Source organism: Numida meleagris, chromosome 1 (genome assembly GCF_002078875.1).
Source record: "Numida meleagris isolate 19003 breed g44 Domestic line chromosome 1, NumMel1.0, whole genome shotgun sequence".
Lineage (NCBI taxonomy): Eukaryota > Metazoa > Chordata > Aves > Galliformes > Numididae > Numida > Numida meleagris.
The window spans coordinates 12,730,342-12,738,617 of NC_034409.1; positions in this window are offsets into that span (position 1 = coordinate 12,730,342).

Below are 8,276 nucleotides of genomic sequence, written 5' to 3' on the forward strand. Positions count from 1 at the left end.
ACTGCTAGGGGTATAACAGCAGAAGTCCAATAAAGATGTGACACTAGCCAAGGCTAAAGTACACTAAATTAGCACAAATGGGGAAAAAAATGAAATTTGCCTTACACTGGGGTTTAGCAGAAAGTGAATCAGTAATTTGGGAACTGAGAAAACAGCTTAGTTTGTGTCAGCCACTGTGCTATGCAAGCTGTCTGTTTAAATGTGGGTACTCTGAATTACATCAGAGTGTCTCGTTGATTCTGCTGAACTTTGATTCATGCCTTTAAAATCTCTGCCTGTAAAGACCAGATAGTGAATCTTAACTATGCACATAGATCCTCGTGCTTTATTGCAAACTTGGTGGATGAGTTTTCCATATTCAAGTATACATGATTTGGGGTAGATTTTATATAGGAAAAGAGAGCTGATCCATACATTCCTGAGAAATTTATGAGGACCTTATATGGATGAAATAAAAATTGCATGTAAATGCCACATACTCCTTTTATTCATCCAGAGTCTGCTGAAAACCTTGAAAAATAATAAAAAAGAATAGTTTTAAGAAGCTCTGGGGAGTTCAGAGTTTCTCAATAAATACTTTTAAATCATGCTGTATCAACCATTATACTAAAAACTAATCCTAATACTTAACTTGTAATTTAAAAAGAAGATATGTAAATAACTTCACTGCTAAAAAGCCAAAACTAGAAAGTACAGAATATAGTTTGAAAAAAGAGAAAAGCGGGGAAGTTAAAAGGAATAGCAGTGAGATTTGTGCTCTATGCATCTGGCAGCAAGTTCTTAGGCTTTCTGCTTTTATTTTTTATATCTGACTGTGGACAAATGTTTCAGAATAAAATGAATGTTACATAATATAGAAAAAAGCTCTGCCTCCATTAACAGACTAGCAGGATAACTGATAGCCATAGTCAGAAACACACGAGATTATCACTAAAGCTTAAAACAGTGCAACCGCTATTTTGATGGAATTTTGATGGAATACAATCAATGCAATCAATGACTGAAACCAGGTAGAGAGTAACTGCAAGTCCCATCCTCTCGTTCTATTGAACTACTTAGTAGTCGTCACTTGGATTCCTACTTCAGGCCTCTTTTTATTTGGCTTACTGCAGCTCATCTGCCAGGGAGACCATGTTGTGTTTGAAAATGCTTCTTAGGTAGATCTCTTAAGCCTCTTCTATTAACCCAGTTCTTCCTTACATACTTAGTTAATTGAGATTTTCAAAGAAAGAAATGTATGTTCCAGGGATACACAGGTACTCTCCCTACTTCCCAGTCACCATCTCAAGTTCTAGAGGTGGAAAGAAGCAAATATGCTTAAGGTATGCTGGATCTTTACACATGTATGTCTATTTGAATGCAACCTGGGTATTTCAGGCTTCGTGCATGTCTACAGCTCAACTCAGTAATGTGTAGGCACTGAAATTCTTTCATTGCAGACCTGACAATTCTTTGAGAATACGTGGCTCAAATTGCATGGGTTCTGAGAAGATGGAATGTATTTTGTAGAATCACAGCCTGCATAAAAAGCACAGTAAACCTTTGCATGCACAGTGTCTGGGACACGTAGATGTTTGGCAGCCTGCTTGCCGTTCCTGCTCTGCACTGGCTGCCAAAAATGTGGGAGTTAGCTGGAAAATGTGGAAAAATGGTAGGGAAGAAAATGACCAGCAAAAGCAGCCATCTCCCACCAAAAGTGGTTGGCCTGGCAGTCTGGGCTATAATATAATTTTGAGAAAGGCATCTATCTCGGACATTGGAGCACGGTGCGTTATAGACGCTTTTCTTTTTTTTTTTTTTTCCTGAGAGCAATAAAAAAAGGCCAGTGAATCTGAAATAAATCTACAAAAAGACCTAAGGATATCTGCACCAGTAAACTCAGTGCAATTCAATTGTTTAATTGAAATTTAGAAATATCGACTTCAATGAGTTAGCTGCTTGATTATGTGACAAATATCCAACCAATCTTATCCTCAGAGGATCCTCAGATCCTCAAGCTCCTACTGGCTTTTCAAGTGATAAAAACCCGAATTTATTTTTTCCAGACATCTGTCAACACTCTTAGCTTTTCTCTTGATAGTTTTTACAGTGTGGGTAATTGTTTAACAAAAAAAAAAAAAAAAAAAAGCAAAAAATAACACTGCTATATCATCTTGAATGCTAAATGTGTGCAAGCATCAAAAAATAAACTTAATGTAAAGATAAATGATAGAAAGAATACTCAACTGTTTTAATTTATATTCAATTAATGACAAGAATTTTGAGTAAAGATACTACCGAATTTCCAGGTTATTGCATGTTGCTGGCGATCCTTACAAAATATAAGTTCAGCCTGTTGTGCCCTCAAGTAAATACATTTACAGTCTGTATAATAGCTTCTAATAATTTAATAAAATGTGCGGATCTGATCTTTAGATAAGAGAAGTCTGGAAAGCACTACTAGCCTGAAGCTCAGGACAAGATTTGCTTTGCCCAGAGGCAGCTGCCTTGAAGTTGTGTATCTTTACCTGTTGAACTATTCATTAGTTCAAAGATAAGTGCCACCAGGAGACATTTCTGAGTAACCATCCTAATAAAGGTCTCCAGAGTACAATGGATAACCACATTCTGGAGCTTCCTTGTTTCTGTCCTATTGGCTATTGAGAGAGTGTGGAGAACTAGTTTGAAAGAGCTGGTTAGTCCAGTGCAGAGGAATGAATGAGAACTCAAATTCATAGAAACATTAACGTTGGAAAAGACCTCTAAGATCATCTAGTCCAACTGTCCACCTACCACCAAAATTGTCCACTAAATCATGTTCCTTTGTACCACATCTGCACGTTTCTTGAACACTTCCAGGGACAGTGACTCCACCACCTTCCTGCGCCGCCCGTTCCAGTGCCTGACCACTATTTCCGAGAAGTTTTCCCTAACATCCAACCTAAATCTCCCCTGGTGCAACTTAAAGCCATTCCCTCTCATCCTATCACTGCTAGAAGAGGCTGACCCCCACCTTGCCACAACCTCCTTTTAGGCAGTTCTAGAGAGCAATAAGGTCTCCCCTGAGCCTCCTCTTCTCCAAACTAAACAATCCCAGTTCCCTCAGCTGGTCCCCATCAGACTTGTTCTTCAAACCCCTCACAGCTTTGTTGCCCTTCTCTGGACACGCTTCAGAGCCTCAATGTCTTTCTTGTAGTGAGGGGCCCAAAACTGAACACAGTACACAAGATGTGGCCTCACTAGTGCTGAGTACAGGTACTCCCTGTCCTGCTGGCAACACTATTTCTTAAACAAGTCATTGGTCTTCTTGGCCACCTGGGCACACTGCTGGCTTGTGTTCAGCTGAGTGTCAACCAAAATCCTCAGGTCCTTTTTCTCTGCACTGTCTTCCAGCCACTCTGCCTCAAACCTGTGGCGATGAATAGAGTTGTTGTCACCGAAGTGCAGGACTCAGTACTTGGTCTTGTTGAACTTCATCCCATTGGCTTCAGCCCAGCGATCCAGCCTGTCCAGATCCCTCTGTAGGGCCTTGCTACCCTCAGGCAGACTGTCACTTCCTCCCAGCATGATGTCATCTGCAAATTTACTGAGGGTGCACTCAGTTCCTCATCCAGATCATCAATAAAGATATTAAATTCAGCTAGTCCATAGTAGCACCATGGATCTCAGAGAGTCTACAACACTATGGAAATCAGCACAGGGCATAAAACTAGCTAAGAAGTTGGAGCTATAAAGCTGCATATCTATATAAGTTGCTTCCCCAGTTCAGTTGCAATGGGGAACGGGAGTAGCTAAATAAAAACTGCCTTGAATCAATTACTATTATGAGCAGGTCTGTATTCATGATGGATTAATAGCTATGTAAAACTATATAGTCTGAAGTTTATTTTTGCTAACACTTTCTTAAACAGTACTGAGATTACAGAGATCAAAGATTGAGAGAACAGTTTAAGAGAGGGGGTAAAAGAGAAAATTCAGCTATCTGGATATTATAATAGCACACGACTCTGCTATATTATCAGCTGTGAAGAGTAACATTAACAGCATTTTTGCAAAAAAAAATGTAGTTTCCTTCCACAGATCCTGAAGAAAAGATGCTCACAACGTTGTCACCTGAATGACATCTGAACATAGAAAGAATATCTGTTGAATTATACTAGCAATTTGGGTGCCTTTTTAATTACTTTCTGGAGAATTTTTTTTTAAGTGACTTTTCCTTAGGATGGGCAAAAGGTTGAAATAAATGTTGGAGCCTGGGGAAGTTATCCACCATCAAAATAGAATAATGATATAAAACAATGCACCTGAATGTGGCTGTTGCCAAGGGAAGGTGCAGAAGCAACACTGTTATAGAATGCTAGCAAAAGCAAAAAACTAAGGATCATTTTCTAAGATCCTTGTTCTGTAGTTAGCCCGCTAAAAGCTACGAAGAAACCTATCTGTTTTCCTAAAACAGATGAACTTACCCACAGTAATTTCCTACTGAGTTGCTGTATCAGACTGAATTTGGCATATTGTTCTTGGAAAGAGAACTTTCTCATTAACTATCCAAACTCCTTCCATTTATCTTTCCAATAAAAGTCTTCAGAACACAGGAAGTGAGTTGTGTGGTACTTGGTGACAGGTCCTCCTTTCTTATTTCAGAGCATAAGTAAGAGAAACAAAGTTCAGTCAGATGAAATACTATAATATTCCCTGAAGAAAGCTTTTAATCAGTAGCTTCAAAGGAGCTGCTCTCTTAATGAGCAAATGAAATGTTGTAAATTCAGCCAATGTTTTTTATGTTGAATTTGCACAGACTTCCCTACAGCTCAAGAGTGCAAAAGACTGATGTCAGTGGCCCGTAGGCACTTGCACTTATTGCCCAGAAGCCATGAGATTGAAAAGTTATTTGCAATTTAATTAGCTGGGGGATAACCTATAGGTAGTAATGATAAAAATAATCAGCTCGATGCCAGTGAGCAGCTGACATGAAAATCGTACATAGAGCTTGATTTATATACTCAGAATAGCTTTATTCACATACAAAAAAAAACAACCTCGTCTCCAAAAAAGTATAATTTTTTTTAGCCCAAGTTTTTAGGCTTGTTTGAATTCTACTTGCTTGGCTAAGCTAAATGCAATTCCTGGCAGCAGCATTTCGGCATGTTCATTAAGTGCAATACTATATCATTGCTTTAAAAACATAGCGAATTGTAAATAAGCAGTGAACATGATGACTCCACAAAAGCAAACCCAGCACTAACCAGTAGTTTAGCTGCAGGCAATTTCAATCGTTAATGCTTTTACTGTGTGCTGGTTTCAGCAGTTTTGAAGGTCTTTCTCCTGAGCAGTGTTGTTCTGATGCTGAGTTGCTTTTGCCTGCTGAATCAATCTGCAAGTCAGGACAGTGCTTCCAGACTACCCCCATAGTAACCTGATCATGACAATGTGTCCTGCTGACAGGAACTTCTTTATTTTAGAAGAAGTATTTTATCTATACAATTGAAAGAAAATCCCTTTGATATGATCATACTTTACTCATATCAAGATCGTCATTCTAGCTCAGAGCTACAGCAGTGCTGGTTTCGAAGCGTGGTGTTCAGCCTCTGTGTTGACACATGGTTATTAGATGAATCAGGTAGGAACATGCAGATTTCCGATTTACATCACTTTCACTGCTACTGCATGGAACTTTTTTATGAAGTGGAAATAGTACTCTGTGAGCAACCAGTCAGATATATGGGCACTGGGAGCAGCTGAATCTTTTTTATTTTTTTATTTTTTTAAATTGGTTATCTGTAACACAATCTCTCCCCAGTGTGGGTTCTAAAACAACGTGAGTCGATACCACAGCCTTCTCCTCAGCTGCAGCTTCCTGGCCACTCATTTTCATGAAACATAGGAATGGCATTATCTTTGAGTACTCTGTGTTGAGTGTGGTTGCTACTGTACAGTAATGAGCACAGAAACCTCATTTCCCCCAAAAACAAGCTGAAATTGTATAATTCAGACTAAGTTTTTATTACAGGTTTTGGTGTAATTCCTACCAGTTTGGATACAAAAGCCTGCTTAACAACAAAAAGTGCTGTACTGTTCATGAGGAATGCTGATCTAAAAGAGCTACTTAGTGTAAAACGCAAAGCTGCTCATACATAGGGTGAAATCTGTAGTCTGAATTTGAAGGAACCAGATTCTGAGAATCTCATCTCTGACATCTACCCACTTCATAAGGCTACCTGGCATCTCGAAATTGGCATGCAACTGTTTACGTACCATGTAGATAAATGCAGGATAAATTACAAGGATGTTATTTAGAACCTCCCCTGCTAATCCTGGTCCTACTGCTTCACTGTTGCTTGAGTTAGACGCGTAAGAGCTGTAAAGGAAGGTTTCTCCATCTGGGAGCTGCAGGTAATACTGTTTACCTAAACCACAGGGATATTGTGAGCATTCTTTGTTATAATAGCCCATTTTTAAATAGTCTGATTGTAAAAAGATATTGTTAAAACCATTTGAAAAGTAGTGTTTCATAAGCGCTTAGATTATGTTTATATATTCAGATCATACAGTCAAAGCACCAGTATTTGTTTTCTTTTATTGCATTTTTAGCCGAATAACAACATTTCTTGATTTGAAGTTGCATCTCTCTAATGACCCTTGCTGAATGATAAATTTCAGATTGCATTTACATATGAGACACTGCTATTTTGTTAAGTAGGAGACATATTATGAGGATAATCAGTTTATCTTAAGCTGTAATTCTCTGTCTAGCAAGGATTCAAATTTCTAGGATAGCTAATGGCTTAGTGAAGTCTGGTAAAACGTCTTTGAGATAAATCCCAGCATAATGAGATCAGTTAGATCTAACTGTAAAATACAAGAGAAGCTTAATTTTAATTTTCAAAAGCGCAGTTTGGCGCTTTGCTTTTTTATTTTACAACTTGACAGAGATGCATCTGAAATAAGGAATGCTGGAACTGGATGGATCTTTTGAATATGCACAAACTAAAAAGGGAGAAACCAAACAGAAAAAAAAAAAGTGTGGCTAGCTTCACGTAGAGATAGATTTTCTATTCCACAGAAACTAATTTGCCTCCAATGTAAATTCTCTGTTGAAAGGATGTGCCTACACTGCAGCTAAAAATGCTTCTGCCATAGGTTATGTGGGTACTAAAGCAGTATGAGCAGCAAAGTGACAGTAACAGCAATAATTTAAATCACAGAGATCTACTATTACAAATGCAATCAAGGGCTCCTTGTTGAATTCGGAAACACCTGGTTTCTCAGCATTTAGGTTTGTATTTTAACAAATGTGTTAACAACAGTTTCCTCTTTTATTTTTAAATGTATGCGGTACATTGTGCTTTTGTTTTTGCTATTTTCATGCAGTCCTTGTACATTTCAGTCCTTGTGACAGAAACTGGATCCCCTCCGCAGGATCATAGCTTTGCTTAAGCACACAGCATGTGCAATGACAGTGCAAGCTTTTTAGGGCATTCAGTGTATTTTCATTCTGAACTGCTAAGGGAATAAGAACTTGCCTACACACAAAAATATTCCAGAACAACAACAAAAAATTATATATGGTGACTTTTCTGTATTGCCCCGTGATTTGGAGTCTGACAATGTACATAACTGTGAACAGCCTTCTCAGTCGTTAGCTTCAGAGACAGCTCAGGAACTACGAGCAATTGCCACTGTTGTGTGTGATTCGTGGTAGTACTGTCACCTAAAATCTACATTAAAATTAACATTTCGGGGGGGAGGAACACCACTTCTGACTTCTGACTTCTGGCTCTTATGAATTAACTCTGAATGACAGGATCTTGGTAAATGTAGGAGCTAGCTCACACTGAGCAGAGACCCTCAGTTCTCACTGCTTTTGAGACTCAAGACGCTCAGAGAGCTGTGGGCAAGAGACAGAGGGACTGAGGGATGTAGCGAGCTCTTAGCACTGAGCTCTTTCACACATTGGCTGTATGTATTAAAAAGAAAAACGCGAGAGGCACAGAAGGCAAACATGAAGGGCTTTCTTTCCGGAGCAGTGCAGAACAGCAGTAGAAAAGCTTTATGGTGTCTGTACTGAGGCAGAGGTTGTCACGAGTACTGTGCTTCACTCTGAGGCACAGGGGAGATCCCGGGTTAGGAAAATAGTACCAAAAAATGGTGCATTTTTGAGTGAGAATTTGATAAGCTAAGAAAAAAAAACTTCAGCAGAAAAAGTAAACATTTTAAAGAGGAAATGAAAACAGACAGCACTGCTTTCTGCATGTCTGTGCATGTTTGTCTACACCCATACACCCAAAGCATGCCCA